Here is a 27981-nt window from a genome sequence, read left to right as displayed (position 1 = left end):
CGGGTGGACCTGACCTGAGTCAGATAGCTGAGTGTGTGGAGGAGAGAAGAGTCTGGGCTCAAAACATACTCATAGATGCTGGTCACCTGGTGATAGGCACCATATAAGTGCATAAGAAATAATGCCTGCCCCAAAGAGCTTACAGATGACATAGCTAGGATGGAGAAAGGGTGTATGATTAGCCAGCTATAGACCTGGGGAACTGAGGAAGAGATTAAATGAATTGTTCATGTCCACACAGGGAGTCTGTAGCAGAGGGAGGAACTGAACCCTACTTTCCTGAGTCCTGGTCCAGCCCAGTTGTCAAAGGAAGCATTTGTTAGAGACTCAAGGACAAAAATCACTCAGGCCCTAGGCCACTTTTTACTGATATAAAGCCTGGGGATAGAAAGTCCATCGGGGGGTTACTTTGTGAACCTGAAAGCAGCTACAGCTTCCCGTGCACCCAGGTGAGACTCACCCAGGTGAGACTCTACACTGCAATTAGACACCCGTGGCTGACCCAGGCCAGCTGACTCAGGCTTGAGGGGCTGTTGAATTGAAGTGTAGATGTCCAGGCTTGGGCTGCAGACCGAGGTTTGGGACCTTCCCATCTCACAAGATCCTAGAACCTGGGCTCCCGCTTGAGCCCGGAAGTCTACACTTTAGTTAAACAGCCCCTTAGCCCAAGCCCGTGTCAGCTGGCATGGGCCAGCTGCAGGTGTCTAACTGTAGTATAGACATAGCCTGAGTGACCAGCAATGGACTATGGCCAGGACAGCTCGAGCATATCAATTCAGTAGTTCCTGTGGATCTCAGTGGAATGTGAAGCGAAAACCTGAATGAAGTTATGTAGGGCGGTGGAATTAATAGCCTGGCTTGGTGCCCTCTTTAATTAGTCTGGTCTCCTTCAATGGAGAAGACTCATGGTCTATTTTTCAGCCACGCTGAGCATCTGTATCTCCCACTGAAGTCGAAAATAATCCCACCCAGCCATCAGTCTGCTAAGGATACCCCTCCTGAATTAAGAATGTTTCATTTAATGGGGCTTCAGGTAAAGCTGCCTAAAGCTGGGAATTACAGAGGCTCCTTGGGCAGCTAGGCTCACAAGTTCCATTCATTTCCCAGGGACTGGGGACCTTAACTCGCTTAGACCATTTTGGAAAGCTTGGTGGTATTTTACAACGAGTGCACTAATGGATGTGTTGAAATTTAGCAACACTCCGCTTAGACTCCAAAAAAACTCCTATAGCAAGCGAATGCAAAAAAAGGAGCACTAAAGCAATGGTAAAGCCGCACAGTCAGATGCCAGGAGGTTCCAAAAGATGTGGTTCGTATCCCTAGGCTAGCTCAGCTTTGGTTGCGTGTGTGCAGGGTGAGACGGGAGGCATTGTTCAGTCCAGTTTTCTTTGTTAAACTTACTGCATTATGGGTGTGCAAGGGGGCTGAGTTCAGGCTGTGGCTGGAATGTTCATTTCTGGAATTTTTGCACTTTTGGCTGCTTGGGTTTTCAGCCTGAATGTAGTGACAGATTTTAGATATGCCTCCAAATTCTTCCTCATACCTCAGTCTGTGAAGCTAGAGTAAGCAGGAAGAATTCTTTGTGGGTATTGTAGAGGGGAAGGAATCATCCCTTGTGGTTGCTCTTCCACCTTCAGGAATGGCTGGCTTATCCTCCAGCCCTCTTTTGGTTCTTTTTTTTTACTCACTAATTTGCAAGGTGACTAGCTGCAGCTTCACATCATTTGCTGGGAGCGGATTAAACCATGATGGCCTAGGTGATGTGTTAACCCAGCTTAAAATGAATGTGAACACAGTACCTACAGAGCCATCTCTCTTGTGATGTCATCCAGCCTCCATTGAAGTCAATGGAAAGACTCCCATTGGCTTCAATAGGATTTGGATCAGGCTCCTTTTCCCTGTAAGTTTTAAAGGGGCATCGGCATTGTGGTCAGAAGTATACGTGAGGGAAGGGACTTCTGCATGAACTGACCAGCTCCTGGCTTGTGAGATAAGCAGGAATCTACCCCATGGGTGGAAGTTTCTTTGCAAAAGCAATTAATTCATTTCAAAGTTACAAAAATGGCCCACGAAACCATGAATGAAACCTGTGCAAGACAGAATACACAACGGGAACACTCAAATTGATCACATCACTGCCTCATCTTTCCCTCCCTCAGCAAACAAGCTGGGAATCTGTCCCTTTAAAGGTGCAGTACCTTTAAAAAAAAAGCCCCAAGCCTCATAACATCTTCATTATGTAAACTTAACTATAACCACCAACGTACCTTTTTTGGCTTTGAAATTCTATATTTGCTTTTCTGAAGAGAATTCCCTCCCCAGACACACACACCACACTTGCTGTATATATTACGCAGCTGGTTGCATTACTAGTCAGGGAACAATTATCTGCTCTGGAGTATGGCGTTATTAATGCTTTGCTACTGATAATGCTTAACAGTTCACAAGACTATATCAAATGTTTTCTTTTTAACGCTGCCACAGACTTTTAGCAAGCTCTGGAGATAATGTGACAGGCCAATAGAGGTTGATGTATGTGTCTGGAGAAAGGAAAAAAAAAAAAGGGTTAAGATTCTTCAGTCAGACCAATGTCTTTAATGGCTTCCCTAGATTAAAATAAATCCCTATGGGAAATCCACTATAACAACAATTCTTATACAGATTTTCCAGTCACTGCCTCTGTGCCACAACCATTCTTTGAAACTGTTTATATTAGCGAAAGGCCACATTCTCTATGTGTATTTGAAAGAACATGCTTTAACTCCATTAAGAGCATCTGAATTCTCACTTTCCTCCTTTGGCATTAGTGTACCTATCAGTCCTGTATCTTCCAAAAATGTGACAATGTGAAGAAATGTAGAAGTCAGATCTGGCTGGCTATTAAAGGGCAGCATAGTGTTTATACTAAAATATTGTATTTGCAACATGGGTGAATTCATGCGCCAGTCCTTTGGGGATAGTAAAGAATTAGGTTGCATGATCGAAAGCAGGACAGAAATAATGCAGACACTAATAAGGTTGGATTTAAACTGAAATAGAGAGAGGGAGACTGGAAATCAAACACACTTTTATTTCTGTTGAAATGTAATTGCTGTACAAATTGAACCCAGCAGTTCCCTTTCAGACAGATTCTTAAACTGTGGGGACTTCTTTTTTATTTTAAAGTGTGGTTTGGCATTTTCCTTGATTGACGTAAAAATCTGTCTCAGTTTTGCCAACACCAAGCAGATTCCCCTTCCCCCGACCAACAATGAGATGCGATAACCACTGCCCCACCCCCCATTTTGGTTTCTTTTTATTTGCCTTCTGCTTTTGAGCCTTTAGGGTGCACTAGGGTCACATTTTGAAGCGTTTTCCCATGACCATGAGGGCTAGAAACTTAAAAAGATATAATGAAAGCACAGTACCAGGACTCCAGGAGCTGGGATTTGAAGAAAAACATTGATTATCACAGGGCTTATATTATTAATTAGAGGTGGCATTGCTGATGCCTGGTGGTCTGCTCTTCAGACAGATTTCCTTCCCCTCCACCTGCATTTTTATAAATCTACAGCATCTACAATAATCAGCACTTTGATTTCAATCCATGTTTGGTATCTAATATGTTTTGGCTTCTCAGACTTCTGATGTAGGTGGTCCCTGGAAGCAATGGTTTGGCCAAGTCATTGGCAGGCAGTCTCTCACAGTAGAGTTACCCTGGTTCCTACACAGTGCTTGTCATGAATTCCCACCTATATCCATATTGGTCTCCATCATTCCATCCAAAACGTAGCTGCTAGAATTATCTTCCTTGCCTGTTTAATTCACTTCCCTGAATCACTCCACTGGCTCACCCTGGCCCATCTCAGCACATTTCAACTTTTCATCCTTGCCTACAAGGAACTCTGCAGCACCCTTACCTACACCTCAGATCTCATTTACTTACGAGTCTTAAAGGGGAATTCCTCATTGAGGGGCCTAGCAATGGAAAATTCACCAGCCATCAGCCACAAACTCCTTTGCACCAGGAAAGATTTGGGCTGATGCCAAATCTCAAAACTGGGTGATGGGACCAGCTTCTAAGTCCCCGTCATTTCCATCTCATGCCTATTACTACCCACATGCTTAAAATGTTCTGCCATTCTCACCCTTTCCTTATTAAAAAGGCTCCTAAAGACCTACTTTTGCCCCGGATGCCCAGTAGGGTGACCAGATGTCTCGATTTTACAGGGACAATCCCGATATTTGGGTCTTTTTCTTACATAGGCTCCTATTGCCCCCCCCGTCCGGTCCCAATTTTTCACACTTGCTATCTGGTCACTCTAATGCCCAGTGACAACCCAGGAAGCCCCAACAAACATTACTGAACATCTCCTGAATCTACCAGTGTGTCTTGGCTTGTTGTTTCTTTTTTAGATGATCAGCTCTTCAAAACAGGACCCCTACACCTTTTTCCTTTGTAGCACACAGCATGTCATCAGCAGTTAAGAAATGCTAGCAATGTAGAAACGTAGGGCCAGATCTTCAGTTGCAAAATACAGAACTGCACTGTTTTATGTCAGCTGAGGGTCTGGCCCATGATTGACAAAGAAGGGAACACATCTAAACCATTCCGTGAGCACCCCTTATCTGTGAGTTCCAAGATAATATGTCGTGCTAGCTCAACATTGATCTCACCCACCCCCCAACCCCGCTGATCTCAGGTTCCATGATGGACAGTATGCTGGCCCTATACTACTAAAGGCATTGTATTCCTGCCATTGAAAGTGTCAACATTTTGCCCACAATTCATAGATTTTGAGGTCAGAAGGGACCGTTGGGTCCATTAAATGTACTATTGGCTGCATGAGACTTCCATGTATTGTCGAAAGGTACTTAAGATACCCATCCTGTACTCTAGTTTGATTCACGGGGCTGTACCTGTTAGCCCCTCCTGGGCTTTGTTAGTTAGTACATTGATCCATATGCATTTAAGATCCTGAGTTCTCAATAACTCAAAACACAGGTAATGGTGTCTTTAAAGTACAGTGTCAGAACCCTTCCCTCCTCCAACCTCTTTCACCCACTCCATCCTTCCCAAACAGGTTAAGAACCAGACAGCGGTATCTGACACATATCCGTTATTTCTAATTTCAAGTGCAAGAGAAAATTGCTATCCCCGGTACAACTTTGTGATGACGCTGGGCAAATGTTGGCTTTATAACAGCAGTCACTAATATAACATTAAAATTCTGACAAAGGAATGATTTATTTTGCCCGCAGAACATTAACTAGTAATGTTAAGCTACATTTGTGTTATTTATTGTTTGGACGGCAGTAGCACCTGCAGATTCCGCATCCAGGATGAAGGCTCTCATGTGCTAGGTGCTACCTACAATGAAAAGACAAACATAAAAGTATAGAGCCCAAGTCTCATATGAGAGCTAGCAGATGTGGGGACCACAAGGTAACAGCGAGACAGTTATGAGTAGCACAGTAAACAGGAGTTGCAGTACACCAGCGGCCTGACCATTGCCAATTGTTTTGTAGACATCGTGGCAGAGGTGAGTTGGAAGGAGGGAGTGAAAAGGAGGCTAACATAGTGACCCTGTGGATTTTTACCAGGAGCGGGTTGGGAGACAGCACAAAGGTGCTTTTTGGAATATTTGACAGATGGGCAATGTATTGTTGCCTATTCGTTTGGGACCGGTATCCCATTCTGACACCAGGGCTGTCAGGGCCTTGCAGACCAGCTCTTCCAGAAGAGGAGTCAGGGAGAGAGTCTGGGTATATTTTAAGTGCCATTTGTTTTATTTACACGTGTACACCATTCCTGGAATAAGATGGTCACACAGCCCCCAGGGCAGGGCAATCCTCCTTCCAGGAATCCCAACCCAGCTCCAATGTTCAGTTCCCAGAGAGCAACTCTGGCCTTAAGAATGCTCTCTAATCAGAGCCCAGGACGGAGAGCAGACTCTCCTACTGCTTGCACAGCTCCATTCCCTCATCCCCCAAGCTGCCTCTGCACAACCTTGCATAACCTCAGACTAAACGCAGTGTGTCTTTCCAAGAGTCACAACTCACTTGCATGCCAAGAAAAAGAACTTGGAAGACCAGGTATAATGGTGTCACCCTGGTGACAGCTCCCATAACACTATTTACTATAGGAGAATGTATCTGAAACTTAAAAGTGTCTTTCTTAGCTTGATCTCTGTCACGGTTGCAGCATAACTGCACCTGTATTCCCCTTCTGTGGTCCACTCCAGGTGTTCCCAGTCAGGTCTCAGTGTGTGGGGAGCTTTGTCCCCCTCTCCCCTCTGAGCTGATGGTTTTGAGCTGCATAGCTCCCTGCCTTAGACTGTGATATCCCCAGCAAGCCAGTCTGCCTCATGGCTAAAACCTGTGCTTTGCTTTCTCTCTGAGGGTTATGAACAGTGCATTGCCCACAGTTACAAGGTACTTCACAGCTCTTTCTAAGCAAGCACATTTATTCTTAAGGCAATAGCATTACAGAGAAGACATAAAAGACAACAAGCAGCTTTAACACACACTAAACATACCAGGCGTCACCCATCACTTTTATGGGCTAAGTCTTTCCAACCCTTCCACAAGGTTTGGGTCCCCCTGGGACAGAAGGCCCTGTGTCAGTTCAAACTCACCCTTTTACTCACCTCACGAGCCTTTTCTTTGCCTCCTAGCCTTTGAAAAAAACAGCCTGAACAGAGTACCTGCAAACCCATCCAGTGGGTGGTACCTCTCTAGAGCCAAGCCAACATGAAGGGGTTAAGCTGTGATTTGTCATAAGGCTTTGGAGAGAGAACGTCAAAGTTAACACAACAGCTTTAAATCAAAGTGGGCTTTGGATTCCGTGACCTTCCCGATCTGATCAATACCTTGGTGAAAGTTCAGCGGTATAGATATTATTTCAGAAAGTTTTTACATGCTCAGTTAGAAAAACACTCTGCTGCTCTAGCAAGTGTTCACAGTTCAATTTGTTTTAAGAGCTAGAAAAAATCAACATCTCCTCTCATAAATTCTCTCGCTCACAGACAGAGCTGCTTAAATGAAAGGACTCTCCATCAGTCCCACAACTTTATTTTAAAGCTTTTCAGCTGCCTTTCCTGTTTCCCACACATTGCAGTCAGCAACCTTTGCCCAGGGCAAGATGACCGTTGATTAGCATGGAAGACTCCAGGCCTGCCTATAATCCCGAGGATGCTATGACAAATAGAATGTTCTCTGACCCATTTCCACAGGCAGACTGAGGGAGGGAGGAATTTCTGGAATGATCCAGGTTTAAAAAAAAACACAACTACTTTTGGCAGTCTCCACTGACCAGCCCCTGAGCCGTCGTTGGTGGCTCTTTAATGTTGATCTGAAGCTAAGTGTTTCATTTATATCAAAAAATTCCAGCAAACTGGTTGCCTTGGGCCAGCATGCTAGTTTCAGTTTTTTACCAAATTTTTCCTGCATATGAGGAGTTTGGCCATTTGCCACATCGTAATTTCATATTATTAAGACTGAAACACATTTTGTTTCACCCTCTCCAGCTGCATCCAGGCTATTTTCGAAGTTCTCCGGTTCCCACATCTCCAGCGGTGGTCAGTAGACTATTGTACTGGATCCTATTCAGTAAGCATTCATATTCCTGTGAATTTTGTCATGGGCCTTGCCTCATTTGTCATTAGGACATAGAGTAATGGACTGGTAGTCAGATCTCGGTTCAGTTCTTGACTCTGCTACTGACCTGCTGTCTGACCAGGGGCAAGTTACTTCCCTTCTCTGTACTTTTATTTCCCCTTTTTTAGCCTCACTTATTTAGATTATATGCTCTCTGGGACAGAAAAATATGTTTTACTATATGTTAGTATAGCACCTATTGCTATGGGACTCTCATCTCAGCTGGGATCTCTGGGGACTTCTGTAACATAAACCATCATCACTGTTATGTGGCTGCATGGAAGCATCATGTTGCTCTTGTACTAAAATCCACTCCTCCAGTTAGCATGGGCTCCCACATTTAGAATCTGACACACAGTGATTATAGCCACTATATTCATTAGAGGGGCTAAATGAGTCAAAATTCATGCGGCCTTCAAGGTGTCAGTTTTAAAACTCTTGCCTTGAATTATAACGGACTGGATGAGAAAAGCTGCACAACAACTTCAGCCAGGAGTAAAAGGTGTTTTTGATGTATTGCTCGTTCTATAACCCTTTTTTTGGATGTATTGCTAATTCTATAAGGTATTGCTTAGTCTATAACCGATCGAGGCTTTCATCTTATATCCCCATAAATACTAAAAATAATAGTGTGACCCAGTCAGCACACCTTTACAGTGTTGTTATGGAAGTTTAGTTCGAACTTTTGAAAAAAAATTCTCCTTCAAAGACACAAAATGTGGGTAAAGTTTTGTCATGGAGCCTGTTGTGACTTTGTAAAACCTAGTATGGTGCTGCTTTGGAGAACCCTGAGACAGCATGAGTCAGAAGCTGGTGTAGTTTTACCCTGCTGAAGTCAGTGGAACTGTGCCCAGTAACAGCAGCTGAGGACCGGGTGCTACCTAGGTTTCATTAGCAATAAGTTATGCAGCAGACAGGCAAGGTTGTAGAAAAGAGATCTTTATTCAGTGTGCTGAGCAGCCAGTGTTATATGGTCAGGCTCTGCAGCTTGTCCTTAGTTTGCATCTGGTGTCACATCAAACTAGCACCCTCCTGAAATCTGATCCTCTTCCTCCAGTTCCACTTATATTACTCTATGTACAATAAAAAATTAAATAAGGTTTTTTTATAAAAACTGCTCTTGGCAGGGACAGACTCTTCCCCCATATTTCTTGACCCCAAGAAAGAAGACAAAATATTTTTTCTAAAACTCCTTTAATAGGTCTTTATTTTTTCTGACCTAGTGGATAAAGCACTGGACTGGGACTCAGGATGCCTGAACTCTATCCCCTGCTCTGCTACTGGCTTATTGAGTGATGTTGGGTACATCGCTTCACCTCCCCGTGCCTTAGTTTCCCTATCTGTAAAAAGGAATAATGATGCTTACCTCCTTTGTGGAGCACTTTGAAATCTACTGATAAAATGTGCTATATAAGAGTATTATTTCAGCTAGAACTGGGTCTTTCCTTATCATTGAGTCCAACTTGCAGTGGATTTAAACTACAAGATCTCCTCTAAAAAAAAAGGAGTACTTGTGGCACCTTAGAGACTAACCAATTTATTTGAGCATGAGCTTTCGTGAGCTACAGCTCACTTCATCGGATGCATACCGTGGAAACTGCAGCAGACTTTATATACACACAGAGAATATGAAACAATACCTCCTCCCACCCCACTGTCCTGCTGGTAATAGCTTATCTAAAGTGATCATCAAGTTGGGCCATTTCCAGCACAAATCCAGGTTTTCTCACCCTCCACCCCCCCACAAAAATTCACTCTCCTGCTGGTGATAGCCCATCCAAAGTGACAACTCTCTACACAATGTGCATGATAATCAAGTTGGGCCATTTCCTGCACAAATCCAGGTTCTCTCACCCCCTCACCCCCCTCCCAAAAACCACACACGCAAACTCACTATCCTGCTGGTAATAGCTCATCCAAAGTGACCACTCTCCCTACAATGTGCATGATAATCAAGGTGGGCCATTTCCAGCACAAATCCAGGTTTTCTCACCCCCCCACCCCCATACACACACAAACTCACTCTCCTGCTGGCAATAGCTCATCCAAACTGACCACTCTCCAAGTTTAAATCCAAGTTAAACCAGAACATCTGGGGGGGGGAGGGTAGGAAAAAACAAGGGGAAATAGGCTACCTTGCACAATGACTTAGCCACTCCCAGTCTCTATTTAAGCCTAAATTAATAGTATCCAATTTGCAAATGAATTCCAATTCAGCAGTTTCTCGCTGAAGTCTGGATTTGAAGTTTTTTTGTTTTAAGATAGCGACCTTCATGTCTGTGATTGCGTGACCAGAGAGATTGAAGTGTTCTCCGACTGGTTTATGAATGTTATAATTCTTGACATCTGATTTGTGTCCATTTATTCTTTTACGTAGAGACTGTCCAGTTTGACCAATGTAAATGGCAGAGGGGCATTGCTGGCACATGATGGCTTATATCACATTGGTGGATGTGCAGGTGAACGAGCCTCTGATAGTGTGGCTGATGTTATTAGGCCCTGTGATGTGTCCCCTGAATAGATATGTGGGCACAGTTGGCAACGGGCTTTGTTGCAAGGATAAGTTCCTGGGTTAGTGGTTCTGTTGTGTGGTATGTGGTTGTTGGTGAGTATTTGCTTCAGGTTGGGGGGCTGTCTGTAGGCAAGGACTGGCCTGTCTCCCAAGATTTGTGAGAGTGTTGGGTCATCCTTCAGGATAGGTTGTAGATCCTTAATAATGCGTTAGAGGGGTTTTAATTGGGGGCTGAAGGTGACGGCTAGTGGCGTTCTGTTATTTTCTTTGTTAGGCCTGTCCTGTAGTAGGTAACTTCTGGGAACTCTGCTGGCTCTATCAATCTGTTTCTTTACTTCCGCAGGTGGGTATTGTAGTTGTAAGAAAGCTTGACAGAGATCTTGTAGGTGTTTGTCTCTGTCTGAGGGGTTGGAGCAAATGCGGTTGTATCGCAGAGCTTGGCTGTAGACGATGGATCGTGTGGTGTGGTCAGGGTGAAAGCTGGAGGCATGCAGGTAGGAATAGCGGTCAGTAGGTTTCCGGTATAGGGTGGTGTTTATGTGACCATTGTTTATTAGCACTGTAGTGTCCAGGAAGTGGATCTCTTGTGTGGACTGGACCAGGCTGAGGTTGATGGTGGGATGGAAATTGTTGAAATCATGGTGGAATTCCTCAAGGGCTTCTTTTCCATGGGTCCAGATGATGAAGATGTCATCAATATAGCGCAAGTAGAGTAGGGGCTTTAGGGGACGAGAGCTGAGGAAGCGTTGTTCTAAATCAGCCATAAAAATGTTGGCATACTGTGGGGCCATAGCAGTGCTGCTGATCTGAAGGTATACATTGTCCCCAAATGTAAAATAGTTATGGGTAAGGACAAAGTCACAAAGTTCAGCCACCAGGTTAGCCGTGACATTATCGGGGATAGTGTTCTTGACGGCTTGTAGTCCATCTTTGTGTGGAATGTTGGTGTAGAGGGCTTCTACATCCATAGTGGCCAGGATGGTGTTATCAGGAAGATCACCGATGGATTGAAGTTTCCTCAGGAAGTCAGTGGTGTCTCGAAGGTAGCTGGGAGTGCTTGTGCTGGAAATGGCCCAACTTGATGATCACTTTAGATAAGCTATTACCAGCAGGACAGTGGGGTGGGAGGAGGTATTGTTTCATATTTTCTGTGTGTATATAAAGTCTGCTGCAGTTTCCACGGTATGCATCCGATGAAGTGAGCTGTAGCTCACGAAAGCTCATGCTCAAATAAATTGGTTAGTCTCTAAGGTGCCACAAGTACTCCTTTTCTTTTTGCGAATACAGACTAACACGGCTGTTACTCTGAAAAAAGATCTCCTCTGAAGCTTTCAGCCTTCAATGTGTTGAAGATCCACACAATTGCTGAGAAAAAGCTCCATTTGAGTTAAGTGGATACATATTCTGCATAGGGTTTCTATAGCAAGCGAACATCCGTAACCTTATTATCGAGATATAGGACAAAGGCATAAAGAAGGTGATCCTAAATAAATTCCTACACTGTTAGATCAATAGCATTTTGGGTACTCTCTATGTTACTTTTAGGTATCACCATAATGTATGTGCACCTCACAGCTTTTAATGTATTTGTCCTCACAACACTGATTTAGGTAGGGAAGTGCAATCACCTACATTTTAAAGATGTAAAACTGAGACATTGTGAGACTTACCCAAGGCCATACAGAAAGCCCCTGACAGAGCAGAAAATCAAACCCAGGTCTCCTAAGTCCCTGGCTCATGTTCTAACCAGTGACCCATGCTTCCTCTCTTTTGTGAGATTATTTCCTGATGGGGACAGGATTAGAACCTGCTGGATAGTCATAAATATTTTTGCCAGTGTTCACATGATGAAAAGTTTACTCTCGATTCAAACTTTTTTTTACGACCTTCCCACGTTTGATTTCTGCAAGTGTGAGATGGCCTCTAGGAGGAGCAATGGCAGGAGAGCTCCTGCAGAATGCCGGATTGGAGCAGGCTCAGTGAGCTCTGTGGCAGTCGAGCATGCTCAGTGAAGATGGAGTGTTCAGAACATTTTGCTGCCAGCCCACTATTGCCATCTCCCAAGTTCCAAAATCGTAAGTCAGATCTAGAACTTCCCCGCAACCAAACACCATGAGATTGGCCCCAAATGAACAGGACTGTCTTTTGATTTTGATGCTCCCTTGCCCACTCCCTGGGTGTGGGTGAGTTACAGTGGTGAAGCTCTCCCAAGTTGATAGGGCAAGGAGATATGGCCCCCCCTGCAGGAACTCTCACTGAAAAGCCCAGCTGCGATCAAATGACAGAGATTTGCATGGTGAAGCAGAGCTTCCAGCTTCTCCCCAATGGAGAACCTAAGTTCCAGCATTTCTAATCATTTGAGTGCTTGACTTTGCAACCTAAGAAAAAGAAAGAGGTAAAACCAGCTTCCGTGATGTGCAGTCATTCCTCAGGCATAAGTAGGTTTGAATATTGAACCATCTGTATAGCTCGAATTGCAGGACAAACTACATTAACTGGCAGCAGCAAAAGGTCATTCTTCCAGGTGAGGCAGCGAGACATGAGGGCCATGTGCTGGCTCTTGGACCTGTCTCTCTCTTGGCCCCCATCAGCAGGGGGAAGGCTCTTGACTCATATGGTGCCCCTTGAGGAGGGGATGGGCTATTGGGGCCATTTGTTGCTCCAGCAGCAGCCAGGCTGTTTGTTTTCAGGGTTCCCAGTCAGGTGTGAGATGCTGCGACTGCTGCAGCATTGGCAGGGGCCTGGGCCCAGCTCTTTGGAATGTTTCTGTTTCGTTATTGGTTTGGCGAGCTGCCAAAGGTTTGCTGCCCGTAGAAGTGACACCAGGGAAAAAGCACATTTATATCGCAGCTGAACCTGATCAGAATTTCCTGGGATAAAGACAAGGTGCTTCTCTGGCCTCAGGGCTTTCCACCTACTGAATTTCAAAGGCTTGCTGAAATTAATGGAGGTGTTAAAGTATCTCAAAAAAGGTCACAAGAATCTTTCGATCTGGAAAGCGTCAGGTAACCTAAATATAAGGGTTGCTATCAGCTCCACCTCTGATGTAACCCTAAAGCTGTCTTGGACTTGATGCCTGCATGCTTTATCAGAACTCAGAAAGCATGGCTGCAGGACAGACTTGGACCCTTTTCTCAAAGGAACCACATCCCAACCACATGCACTAGGACTATTATATGCAATAATGCAAACAGTATTATTCTCAGAAGTTCATATAGGCTTAGATGTCCTTAGAAAAGGCCATTTTGTTTACTTTTTGTGATAGCATCACAAGATATCCCTAAAGCCGTTAATATCAATGGTGTGTCAAGAAACTCAATATATGAAGTATATCAAGGGACACAATGTGGTTTCACATTTCTAAGTGCAGGAATCACAAGATTCATGTAGCACAAGGGGTTGTGAGCTGCAGTGAAGGGGGTTCTTCTCAGTGAAGGAATTATTCTTCTCAACTTTTAAAAATACAAAATAGAAAGAAGAGACGCTTCTACATTTTGGTTGAAGAAAAGCCCACCTAAAATTCAGTCCCAGCGTTAGACAAACTGAGAGATTGATGTTTCCTGCACGGGTAACAAATGCATGTATTTGGAGACCTGCCAAGGAAAATCCTTTAAGTGTCATTGGTCTAGATCCAGCTGGTGAAAATCAGTATCGTTTCATGGCCTTCCAGGGAGCAGTGCTGATTTACACCAGATGAAAATCAGGTCCATCATTTTAAAGTGCCCCCTCTACCCTGTTTAATCCTCTGCCCTCCCCATGATCTGCCTCCTTCGCAGAGCACAATTTTAGAAAGATTGGTTAGAGTAGAGATCTGTAAAAGGTCTGCGCTCCCTTTCTAGAGGGGGATTTTCAAAAGCGTTTAATTGATTTCTGTGGGAACAGAGTTAAGCCAATGCTGAACACTTCTGAAAATCCTGCCTTCCTGCTCAGCTGGGACCTTGGCTGTGGTGACTGAAACCTACCACCACACAGGCATTAGAAGAAATAAGCCCCATGTCCACATAATAAATCTCTCTACAATAGGATCTATTTTTTGTCTCAAGCATTTGTTTCCCTCCCAAGCTCTTGCAGAGTTAAGGCCTGAAAGGCAGGGTCATCTGTCAGATGATCTTTTAGTGGACGGACAATTAAGAGACAAAACCTTTTGGCTGTAAAATTTTGTGGTTTGTGATTATTTCTTTTGTCAAATTTACCTCCATGACCTGAAAGAAATCCAGCTGTCTTAAAGCTCTATTTTTTTAATAAAGTGAAATGCCAATATATTTTATTCTTTCAGTGCTTTCCAATAATCTGCCCCTTCTGAACTACAGTAGGTGCTTACAATGCTACTGTGTCTGTCTGATCCACCCCACTTATCTTATTTACTTGATACCACAGTGATGCGTTTATACTATTTTGGTACAAGCAGTTTCAGTTAAACTAGATGCCATTTAACAGAGGTAAGAGGAACTGTCTTTCAGTTCCAGCCTAGCACCTGTGGGTATCGTAATCTACTCACGTCTGTGTGCATATGGGCATGCCCTGCCGATGTTTTGAGAGGTGTGATCTCTTGAGGAAGTTCCTGATGGGATGACACCATATGAATTGCCAGTTATCATTAACACTGCTGCAGTGTTTCCTTCCCTCCAAGTGCACAGTTACAAAGCTTTCTCGGTGCCTAGCAGGAGCTAGACTTCCGAGCAGCTGGCAGTCGCCGGACCCGGAGGAAACTGAAGTGAAGCTGGGAGTTAGAGGGAAGTGCTTTAAAGAACGTCCACAGCAACCCCAGACAATGAAGGCATCTGCTCCAATCTGTAGCCTGGGCTCTGCACTGCCCTTGGACACCCAGATTGCACCCAGTTGTTGAGAGGGATGCTCCATAGCCAGTGAACCCCTGCATGGCCCAGTGGGATGCAGTAGCTTCATCAGCTTGGGCGCCTACTGTTGCCAGCCCCTCCACACCTGCAGTGGTTGGCCCTTCTCATGATTCATCCTTCCAGCCAAGCCGCATAGGTGTGGCTACAGTGAAGTTAGACACCTGCTGCTGGCCTGTGCCGGCTGCTTGGGCTTGCGGGGCTCCTGCTAAGGGGCTGTTTAATTGCAGTGTAGACGCTGGGGCCAAGGCTGCATCCCAAGCGTTGGAACCCTCCCACCTCTCAGGGTCCTAGAACCTGGTTGCAGCCCGAGCATCTACACTGCAACTAACCAGCCCCTTAGCCTGAGCCAGCTGGCATGGGCCAGCCATGGGTTTTCAACTGCAGTGGAGACATGCCCGTATTGTCCCCTCCCTACTTCCTGGGGAGAGACTCCAACAAACAAAGAGTAATGGCTTTATGCGAGGTCTTCAGCCCCACCCTGGGGTCTGTAGTCCTTGCCCTTGGCACCAGGAGGGCTCTTACATCCCTTGTCCTGGTGGCAGGCAGGGGAGCCCAGGGCCTCCCTCTCCTCTGGGTTCCAGCCCAGGCGCCCTGTACCAAGCAGCTCAGGGCTGCACCCTCAGCCTCACTGCTCACTTCCCACCTTCACCTGAGTCCAGGTCCCTTTCTCAGACCGCTCCTTCCCGTGCTTCCTCCCTGCAGGGTCCAGCTCCCTGAGCCACTTCCTGCCAGCTTGCGGCAGATGCAGATTGCTCTTTGACTCCCTGGGCGGCAGGCTCTTATCCCAGTTGTGGATGGTCCACCCGTTAGCCACAGCTCTGTCTCTGAACCTCTTCACAGACTCAGGCTTGTGGGGCTCATGCTGCCACGCTCAAAGAACCTGTGTAAACGCCCACTCAGGTGGGAGCTCGGGCTCTGAAGCCTAGAGAAGGGGATAGGCTTCAGAGACCAAGCTCCAGCTTCAGCTGCAACTTAAAATCACTGTCTTCACAGCTATTCTGAGCATTAGCCCTGCAAGCCCAAGTCTGTTGACCCGGGCTTGGAGGCTCGCTGCTGCTGCTAGCTATGTAGACGTGGCTGTGGTTTATAAACACCATCTCGCCGATTCTATAGGATGGGGCTGCAGTGATCCATGCTTTCCTGCCATCTGGCCTTGACTATTCCTCTTCACTGTGGGTGAGATTCCGTGCTGTGCCTCTTAGAGGTGCAGCCTAGAACGCACAATGTAGGAGGAGGGGCAGTTCTGGTGGCATTAACCATCCTCCTGATCCTAGGCTGCACCAGCAGTTGGAGACTAATATGTAATTGAGACAGCCTTGGGTGGTGGAGACCTGTCTAAGATATGCCAGCTTTCCTGGGCTGCCTTATGCCTATGCCCACAGTGCTGCCTGGTCTCTCCACGGTGCTCTATACTGTTGCTGCATGTTGTCTAAAACATCTATGCTTCAGAGATATCTAAACTAGCAGCAACAGACCTTTGCTTTGGGCTGAAAAAAAATCTCTTACTTTTATTAGGTGCAAAGGAAAACAAACTCAACGCCACGCGGCCTGGCTTCACAAAGTGCGCTGTGCCGCCCTGGCGTGCCCGCCTGCAACGAATACTCAGAGACCACCTACTTTGAATACTCCTCTGATTTTCCACTTTCTTTAAAGTCTGATAATTTTGGCAGGACAGGATGAAAGCAATTGTGAAAAGTGAAAAAAGTCCTTGTTTGCCTATCCTGTCATCTGGGGTCTATTTCCCTGAAGTTGAGAATGAAGGTAACTCGCCTTAATGATGTAGGACAGCTTTTAGTCTAATTGAACTGTGCATCAACATGGACCCAGGATTGAGCCTTCAGTCTTGGGTTAATCCCTTTTATTGGCTTGGGTGTAGGTTATCAGCCCTTCTTATCAAACAAGGATCCCTTTCTTCTAGCTCAGGATCAGAACTAAAAGCCGGCTGAGAAAGAAACGACAAATGAAAAGCTTCCCAATCCCTCCTCCCCAAAAAACCTGCACATCCATAAGGTGTTCTCCAGCTCACACACTTTAGTTGCAAGGCTGAGCTGCATTGTTCTTTGCTAAGAGGCTTTCCCCGCCACCCCTTCAGCTGTGATTTTTGTAGCAGCAGCTTCAAAGCATGTGGAGTTGGCTCAGTTGTTTTGCCCAGCATTTGCTGATCAGCATGTCAGATTAAATTTACGGGCCGTTGATTAGCACTTAGTATTTGAACACCTGCTTTAGCCTCCTTTTTAGGCCTAACTTTTTGAACAGAAGCATGTTAAAGTTATAAATGACGGGTGCAAAATTCTTATTTTGATTCAGTAACATTTGTTTACATGGCTTTTGAATAAAGGCTGCAATTAGTTCAACTTTGCTATGCAGCTGGTCAGACTAGATGGTCACAGTTGTCCTTTCTGACCTTAAGTTTTATTAATTTAGATCAGCCTTCCTGCATAAAACAAAAGCACATTTCAATATATTCACCAACCATTTTAACATTATCTGAGGCCAAATCACTGAGAAATAGATAAAAATATGCTCAGGTTTACCTCCCATATTAAAAATATAGGGAAAATAATCCCAAAGGAATTGACTTTACAACAAAACTCTCTTAAATTATAAATTAAAATTAAGCTATTTATCTTATATTACCGATTTCTGAGATTCATTGAGTCAATCCCTGCATTACTTTAAAACTAATTTAAAAGCGATAAAAGGAAATACTTTTCCCTCCCACACACTGCATGATTGGTCTCTGGAACTCCTTGCCACACGTTGTTACTGAGGCCAAGAGCTCAGCAGGAGTCATACAAAAGGACTGGACATTTATATGGAGAACAAAAATAACCAGAATTCTAAAGCAAAAATAGTTTAATATAAAATATAACAGTAAGAGAGAGTTTTGTAAATGAAAGAAACCCTCATTCTTCCACTGCAGGGTTTCTTGTGCCTTCCTGTGAAGCATCTGGCACTGGCCACTGTCAGAGACAGGATATCAGACTAGCTGGATCTTTGGTTTGATCCAGCCTGGTAATTTCTGTGCTACTTGCACATCCCTTGGGGTGCAAGAAATGCATAACCAGGTGCATATTGAGGTCTTTGTAAGAATTTGTATATGCTTTGACTTCTAGATCAGTGGTTTTCAAACTGCGGGTCGCGACCCAGTACTGAGTCGCGGAATGTAAGGCACTGGGTCGCGGCAGTTCAGGTCAGCACCACCGACCAGGCTGTTAAAAGTCCCGTTGGCGGTGCTGCCCGGCTAAGGCAGGTTAGTGCCCACCCGTTCTGACACCGCACTGTGCCCCGTAAGTGGTCAACAGCAGGTTCGGCTCCTCGGTGGGGGGGCCACAGGGCTCCATGCGCTGCCCCCTCCCTGAGCTCTGGCTCTGCGCTCCTATTGGCCAGGATCCGGCCAATGGGAGCTGGGGGAGGGGGCGATGCCTGCAGGTGAGAGCCATGCAGAGGCGCTTGCGCGACTCCATCTAGGAGCCAGACCTGCTGCTGACCGCTTCCAGGGCGCAGCACGGTTCATGGTGCCGGGACAGGTATGAAGCCTGCCTTAGCACCCCTGCTGCGCCGCTGACTGGGAGCTGCCCGAGATAAGCCTGCGCCCCAATCACCTGCCCCTCCCTGAGCCCCCCCCAACCCTGAGCCCCTTCCTACACCCCAAACCCCTCATCTCTGGCCCCACCCAGAGTCGGCACCCTCAGCCCAGAGCCCTGACCCCCTCCTCCCAGCCCCACCCTGCTGCCCTCACCCACGCACCCCAACCCTCTGCCCCAGCCCTGAGCCCCTCCCACACCCCAAACCCCTCACCCCCAGCTCCACTGCGTCACGGGCATCAACAATATTCTTCAACTGGGTCGCCAGAAAAAAAGTTTGAAAACGACTGTTCTAGATCATTGGGCCAAATCCTTCATACACTTCATTTTAAAATATTTTCCCGGCAGACATCCCAGAACGGAAGCTTGGGAGGGTCTTTTGAAACTCCCTCTGCCTGCGTATGGGTCTTTAGTTGAAAGCATAGCATAACTCAGATTTTTTCATACTAAACAATACAAGACCTGATGGCCTCGGTATCCAAAAAAATGCAGTCGTATTGTTGTAGAAAGTCCTTAGTAAGAAAGGGAAAAAAACCCTAATAAAGTGGATCAAGTGCCCTTGGGAAAAATTAGCACACAATGACTACTTGTGCAGCCAATTGAAACAGCGGATTGGTGTAAAGATTGGCTTTACAGGAAATATTAAAACAGCACAGATGGCTCAAGTTTACATATTTACAGAGGAGTTGGATCAGCAACTAAAAGCTTCCAGTACAGTATAATTTACTAGGTCATAGAGCCAGTGGTTAAGAATGAACCAGACGACTACTGTAAACACACTATTAGGGTTTCCAGAGGTTTATTCCTGGTGTTTTTCATTCGTTTCTGGAATTTTAGAAGCAACTGGCTTCAGTGTTCGTGAAAAGAGATACTTAAAAAGTGTCATTCCATTGAAGAACGTGGGATCGAGTTGCTGCAGTAAATTGGAAGCCTGTTATGTAATTGCTACCGTTACTATGTAATTAGAAGGGCTCTGGCTCTCCTTCATGGTATGGCTCATAATGTGATTAAAAAAAAGTAACACGCTTAAAAACGTAACTAGAAGCAAGGTAACTTCAGCACTGACAAGAATATCTGCTGTATTCAGAAGCTGCAGCTCACGACCCCGAGATTGAGACTGGTCTCGAGAAGAAAGACTCCAGTCCTTTTCATCAGTCGATCAGAACGTGCGTTACAAAGGAGGGTAGTATTTTTAGCCCCATTTTACAGTAGGGGAAACTGAGGCACTGACCGGCACCGTGACTTGTCCAAGGTCACCCCCAGCAGGTTAGTGACAGAACTGGGAATAGAAGGTAGGATGCCAGAGTCCCAGTCCAGTGCTGTATCCACTAGGTCATGCTGCCTACCATTGTTACACTAACTGATGCTACAGTGCAAGCATGCAGTCTTTGCATTCTCCACAGTAAAGTAGCTCAGGAGACACGAGAAGGGAGTACCTGACTTGAAGAAAATGTATTTTGTGTGTATATACGCAGGCAAATATAAGTGGTGCTGTTCTTATTTAACATGTTCATGTAATAACATTAAAGCATCTGGGCAATCAAGTCATCTGAAATTAAAACAAACGGACCGTTGCCATGTCATCCAAAGCAACACTACAATAGCTATGTTATTAACTGAATACTTACTTCTTGGACTATTATCTACTTCATCATTAAATTAGCTTCACCTGGGAATGTTAATGTAGATGAGCAGAAGCCTGGAGTTCTCAATTTACCTGCGGCTGACAACGCCTCCATCTGAATTGCACCAAACAAAATCTGCGTGACTCAGGGTAGAAAAATCTCAACCAATAACATTAAACCAAAAAAACCCAATCACTGTAGCAACTAAAAACACAACATAGCAACAACGCTTCAAAGAGTGGGAACGGCTGGGTGAAAGAGCCCCCACATGGAGCTTTTTAAAGTAGGGCTGGTTAGTCTGGGTGGCAATGGTGTGAGGATGGGATGGTTGCTTGCTTAGAATCTATAACAAACTCAGCAATTCATATTTTTTGGGAAGCCACATCTTGTTCACGGCCAGGCCTCTCTCAGCTGCTTGGCTTTTCCTGGCAGTTTATCCCTCAGGGCAGAATACAGGACCCTAGTAAGAGCCCTGAAACTTCATATCAAGTCATTATCCCAACCCCAGCATCCTCTACCCAAAGGTTGGAACCAGACGCTCTCTGTCCATTGTTTCCCACCTGTTTTGGCAAGGAGGCGATGGCATGAGGGAGCTCAGCAGAAGAGCTGAGAGCTTAGGGTCTAATTCCCCCCTGCCTTGACCTTGTGTGGTCTTTCTACACATGTTCCAAGGGAGTGTAACGTTGCCAAGTCAGCGTTTGCCCTTCACACTGGTGGGAGCATTTTAAACCTCACAGGGCTTGATTCTTGCATCCATTTTTGCGCAATTCCCTTGTGATCTAGCATCGTCTTTGAGGCCCCAGCTTAGGGGACACTTCAGGGGGGAAGGGTTCATTGTTGGATAGCTTTTGCCCTCTCAGGGTACTCTCTCAGAATAGATAGGCAGCAGAACATAAATTGGAGCAGCCCTGAGGCAGCTGTAATTTAGAAGCCTAGCTGAGTCACTTTTATCCCCTCTGGGGTCCCATGCTGAGCATGGTGAAACCTGGGAATTTTGGCCTCTCTGTGTGCTCACGCCAGTTTTATCCCAGCGTAACTTCAGGAGAGTTTTACATGCTTGACATCTGATTTACATCTGTGTGAGTGATCGGGGAAGCAGACAGATCAGCCCTGTGATGCTCTCACCCCCTGCTGGATTGTGGAGTGAAAGATTTGATCCTGAATTCCTACTCATAGCATTCTAGAAATGACAGTACACTAAGCCCAAAACACTGAGCCGCCCAATCCACAGCCATTCTGAACCCAGAGAGAGAGATGGACAATGTTCACATTCAGTCTGGAGCCGCAGAGCTCCCATATTTGCTGAACCCAGCCCTAATAAGTAGCTGAGAAAGAGAACAGAAGAAAATTAAATTATAGGCCTTGTATTGCTTGCAGCATGGTCAATAACAAATCGTCCATGAACTGTAATTGGAGTAGGATTGGGCCCTAACACAATCTCCATTAAACAATCATCAGTTACCAATGGTTACCACATACAGCAGTATCTGATAACCCAGTTTCTCCCTATAGTTAAGATAGGATTATCTGTGGTGGTGACTGTATGGTAACAGTAAATGTTGACATTTGAAAGGCTACCACTAATGCTTTAAACTGTATGTACGTATGTGCATACACATGTACAATATGTATATGTAACACTTTTTTGTGTATAGCTACTTGCCTTTATATCAATGTCTATACCTTGTAAACTTTAATATGCTATATCAGACCTTAGCCAGCTTATCATTTTCCTCTGCAAATATATGTACTGGGCCAGATTCTCAACAAGTATACATGAGCGTAGCTCTGTTGGCTTCACTGATTTACACCAGCTAACGCTCTAGTCCACAGAGTTTATTTATAGACTGACTCTGCTAAATACTGTTGTGTTTGTGCTTTGAAGGTACCTAAAATAAATGACTAAAACCTCATGGGATAATAAAATCTTCAGGACATGGACTTTCTCTTCATGAGGAGAAAATACTTGGTACCAAAGGGCCCTTTAACCTAGCAGTGCAAGGCATACCAAAAACCAGTGGGTGGAAGTTAAAGCCAGACAAATTCAAATTAGAAATAAGGCACAATTTTTTAGCAGCAAGGATGATTAACCATTCAAAAAGAAAACCGGGGCAGTGGTGGATTCTCCATCTTTTGAAGTCTTCTCATCTGGACTGAATGCCTTTCTGGAAGACATGCGTTAGCTAAACACAATTTAATGGTCTGAATGCGGGAGTAACTTGGTGAAATTCTATGGCCTGTGTTAGACAGGAGGTCAGACGAGATGATCTAATGGGCTCTTCTGAGCTTAAAGTCTATGAATCTATTAATCTTACTATGTATTTTTACAGCTCCTAGCACAGTGAGACCCTGATCTTAGCTGAGGCCTCTCAGCACAATAATAATAAATAAATAATTTAAACACATTGAGGAGATTTTGAAAGTTAACCACCTAACTCCCATTTGTGCCTTTCAAAAATCTCCCAGACTGAAGCTGAAGTTTGCCCCATATAATTTTCTCTGGCGCTCTCTATTTGCAAGCTGCCTGTTTTGTTAAGATAAAGCACATGTTAAACTGGATGCCTCTCGGTTTGGATAAAGTTTTTCCCTCAGGGCTTAACATTTCTTCTTGGCATTGTGATTAGCTGGATGAATGGTGACAGAGTGTCGTCTTCTCTCTCTCGGAACACCAGAGAAGACTACGCAGTGTTTTACTGAAGTAGAGCACGTTTCAGACCACAGGAGTTGTAACACTTAGTGCAAAAGAAAGGAAGCCTGCTTGTTGAATAAAAGCTGGAATTATGGACAAGGGGCACTTGAATACAGGTATTAAGGGCCTGACTCTAGACAGTGCTGAATGGCCCCCATGCCCTTTGAATCTAATGCGGGTCTTGGCTGTCACACATAACAAGTTACATACAGAGAGGAAGGATGGTCTTGTGGTTGAGTCTCAGGGTTCATCGACTGGCTTTACCGCAGGTTCCCTGTGGGACTGCTGACTTCAGTCCACTTCCAGTTAAAATCAACAGAAAACAGTCTGGCTTGTCCGTTTGTCTCTGTAAGCTCTTTGTGGCAAGGATGAATTCTTACAGCACTTTTGGGTCCTGCTCTCCAGGTGCCACTGAAAGAGAAGTAACAATATAGTGAAATGGGCTCGGAAGTGACATATGCCGTTCTGACATCTTTAATATTCGGTGCTGCTGCTGCCTAAATTTTGCATCCTTTGGAAAAATCAAAACAAGCCAATGTGCTTATGTGAAGGGAAAGGGTTTTGTTTTCAATTTAATGGGCCAAAGTCATTTCTGGCTTCAATGGAATTACCTCAGAAATGGATTCGGCCCAGTGTGTTTGAATGACTGACATGGATGGCCCAGTCCTAAGTGTACCTCAGTGCTTCCTGAAGGCGGTTGAGTGCCTTTAGCTTGTGGGATCGGGTCCTTATACAGCAACTTTCATCCCTCCAAAGATGCCGAAGCATCATCCGGCTATTTGAGGGCTGAGGATTTAAAAAAGAAAATTCTGTTGTTCCAATCTCCATGTTGCATTGCATTATGTTATCCTTTTAGACAGTACTACAGTATGTTTTTCTTTTAAAAAATACAACCATCAGCCTGTTCCTGTGTTCACATATTTGCAATCCAGATTGCTGGGTTGGTTACTCATGCAATTCTGTTTCTTTTCCCATAAATTCCTGTGCACTGGTTGGTGGCCTTATTATTGGCATTATAGTAGCACCTTGGGGTCCAAGGTGCTGTGCTAAGTAAGGCACAAACATATAATAAGACCTGAACCTTTGCCCTGAAGAACTTGCAGTCACAGCATGGTATATTCCAAAGGATCTACAAGTTTGAAAGCCAAAGGTACTTGTGCTCCTAAATTCCTGACATGCTTTTAAATATCTCTTCCTAAATAGACAAAGCAGAGCAAGAGTGGGAAGGGAAACAGAGCCACAGAGTGACTTAGCCAAGGTTACGCAGTAGGTCAATGGCTGAGCTAAGAAAAGGACCCCCATCTGCTGACTCCTATCCACTAGGCCACTCTACCTCTCCCTTTTTGTAGCCAAATTTTTTCAAGTGACCCATCACTTCCATCCTGCAGGTTCTGGCTATTCCCATCAGAAACAGAGCAGGTTAGGACAAGTGGTTGCAATGAGTACCCACATGAGGCACAAGTATTTAATGCTGGGCTCTGCAGTCTAGCAGAGAAAGTTGTAACACCATCCAATGGCTGGAAGTTGAAGCCAGACAAATTCAGACTGGAAATCAGATGTAAAATTTTAACAGTGAGAATAATTAACCATAGGAACAACTTACCAAAGGTGGAAGTGGATTCTCCATCACTGACCATTTTAACATCAAGACTGGGTATTTTTCTAAAAGATCTGCTTTAGGAATTATTTAGGGGAAGTTCTATGACCTGCGTTACACAGGAGGTCAGACTAGATAATCACAATGGTCCCTTCTGGCCTGGGAATCTATGGATTTCCATTTTTTTTTACCCCTTTTCATCACCACCACCATCAGGGATATTCTTGATCAGCTCCTCTGCTCGTCTTAGCACCAGATCAACCTTTCATAGAATCATAGAATCATGGAAGTTTAAGGTTGGAAGAGACCTCAGGAGGTCATCTAGTCCAACCCCCTGCTCAAAACAGAACCAACCCCAACTAAATCATCCCAGCCAGGGCTTTGTCAAGCCGGGCCTTAAAAACCTCTAAGGATGAAGATTCCACCACCTCCCTATTCCATTCCAGTGCTTCACCATCCTCCTAGTTACATAGTTTTTCCTAATATCCAACCTAAACCTCCCCCACTGCAACTTGAGACCACTGCTTCTTGTTCTGTCATCTGCCACCACTGAGAACAGCCAAGCTCCATCCTCTTTGGAACCCCCCTTCAGGTAGTTGAAGGCTGCTATTAAATCCCCCCCCACTCTTCTATTCTGCAGACTAAATAACCCCAGTTCCATCAGCCTCTCCTCTCCTTTGTTTATCCCGTGTTCTTTACAATGCTGTTTGCTCTCTGTTGAAACTTTTGGGGACATGATTGAGATAAATTGCCTATAAATCCTGCCTGACACAATTCTGTTTCTAGGCAGTGAAATATACATTGTATAAAACCATTTTGAATCATACACTGGTGCCAGGAGAGAGGAAGTATCGGAATCAAAGCCTTTAAAGCACTTTTGCTTTATATTAGCATTTTGACAAGACCCCAAGGGAATGACTTTTGTCTTGTTATCTCGAGTGTCAGATCCATCACACTAGTGCTCAGAAGTTAGGATGAAATAGTCAGTTGTTATGAAGATTTCTCGGAAATCATAAATGCAGCAGAATTGATGGGATATGAGAAGTTGAACAGAAGCAGGTGGTGGAGAATGGCCAGATGTATAGCTTAAGGGAAGAAAAGCTTAGCCCTCGTATGTTGGGCTACTAGACGCAGAGTTTCTTGCTTTCCCAATAATTTGCACGTGTTCGTGGTTCTGCCTTACTGTCTCCCATACCATGATAAAGACCATCTGATTTTCAAAAGCATGCTCCTTTTATTTTTTTTTGTTAGTCTAGATTCATAATTTTAAGGCCATTTTGATCATCTAGTCTAACCTCCACAATGACACAGGTCATGGATTTCATCCAATGATCCTGCATGGAGACTAACAACTTCTGGTTAAATTAGAACATTTTTCTGGAAAGACTAATAAGACTTAAAAGTCTAATCAGAGGATCACCTACAAGTCATTGTTTTCTAGACTGTAGGATCCTCAGGGTAGGGACTGGCTTTATTTGTGTGTACTGTCCCAGGCTGAGCACAGGGGCTTAACAAGTAATAAATAACAAAGTGAAAAAGAACAAATAGTCTCTGATTGTAAAACAACACAGCCAAATTCATGCCTGGTATAATGTCCAGGAGTCCATTCAAGATACATCAGGGATGAATTTGGCCTACTTAGGGGCCAGAGTTCAAAGGCTGGTCTCCCCTGCAAACACCTGTTGGGTACTGTTTATTTAAAACTGTCACATGAAGCGAGGCATGGGGAAGAGCAGAGGTCTACTGTTTTCCTTATTCTAATAAAGATCTTTGTTCAATATTAAAAGAGAGCGACTCTTTCTGAGATGCTTAACTGTTGTCGCGTGCCACCTATGTGCTCTTTGAATGTCTCCAAAAGTTCCACTTGTGTTTGCCATGAGATTTGGGGGAAGGTTTGATTCAGTTCTTGTTTGATCCAAAAGAGTTACTCCACCCTATCTCCTGTCATCAATTCACATCTGTAAATTAAACCACAAACAAATAAAGCAGATTCATTACTCCTCTTATTGGGAAGATGCGGGTAAACCATCCTTCCTGGCATGTCTCGGGGCAGTTTCACAGACACCTTTTCATTATGGTGCATGAGCCATTCTTTAAACGTTGTTGTTGGGCATCAGTACGTGCATCAGAAGCATTATTAGGACTTCTCATAGGCAGAGGGTTGCACATGCGGGTACTTGTGATTCCATATATTTTAGTGATGCAGACAAATGAAAACTGAAAAGATTGCCTTTTACTTCATGCTTGCAACTCTATATTGAATTCCTGTGCCTGGAAATTACACGGTCACACCATTTTGGATGTCTATGTTAATGAGTGGAAGAACACACATCTTAAATGGACTGCCATATGTCTGTACCTCCGATGAATCAAAGTAAATAAAATATGGTGCCTACATTAGTTTTGTACAGGACTTAGCACCATGGGGTCCTGGTCCATGACTGAGGCTCCCAGAGTACAAATAATTCCCTCCTTCTCCTTTATTTACTGATTAACAAGTCCCATTTAACTCCATCTCTCACTGATACATGTTAACATAGTCGGTAAGAATTTTTACTACATGGAGGGGGGGAGTTGCTGAAGTGCAGCAGCTTTGCGCACCCCCCCACATAGAACACCGACCTTGTATAGGCTTTTGCTGCAGGAAGCGACTGTTATTAATTTATTGAGTGCTGACAGCATATGATTTTCTGTCCAAAACATCTCCACACCATAGAGCTTGCATACAAAATGAAGCAGGCAGTGCCCCATAAATCAAGATCAAATAGAGTGCATTTCAGTGATTCAATATGTGATTCATACAATACGGGGGGAAAGAAAAAAGTTGGGAAAAGATGGGATAAAAGCTCTTCCCTGAAAAGTGCTGAGTGTAGATCACAGATTATTGTCAATTAGGTTTGCTGGCATACAGCTCTTGCATGCAGGCAGGAACTGGTTGTCCCGTGAAGCGTCTGCTTTATTCACAACAGCATTGCTTAGATGTCATCCTCTGCCGTTACTTAAAAAGCAACTCTGTCTCTGTTTTTCTGGGATGGGGCGGGGGGGAAGTTACATACATTGCTCTGTCTTTGAGCCCTAAGGTTATGTCTTTTCCCACCAAGTTCTTACTAAGCATTTGTTCTTGAATCAAAAGATACTTTCCATTGATGAAAGTGATTAGACAATTTGAAAATGGCTCTCTGTGCGTTAGGTCTCTCTTTAAGGATGCTCAGAAATTCTACACCAAGGGTTTTCTGAGGTGTGTCAAAGTACTCAGTTATACTTAGATCCTGGCGAAAGGGGATGAGGAGAGGAAGTCTGTCTTTAGGCTTTGCTGTCTGAAGGCGCGTTCAGAGAACTTGGTATCTTTTGTCAGACCTGCTTTCTTGTGTGAACAACTTAATAGATAAAAGACACTGCTAGACAGACCTACCTGTGAGATACCCAGCTCCCTGAGGGGCAGGCTGTGAATCCCTGTGATGGGAAGCAGTTACTCTC

The sequence above is a fragment of the Lepidochelys kempii genome, chromosome 3, assembly GCF_965140265.1.
Source record: "Lepidochelys kempii isolate rLepKem1 chromosome 3, rLepKem1.hap2, whole genome shotgun sequence".
Taxonomy (NCBI): Eukaryota; Metazoa; Chordata; order Testudines; family Cheloniidae; genus Lepidochelys; species Lepidochelys kempii.
Note: the sequence above shows the minus strand (reverse complement) of the source record.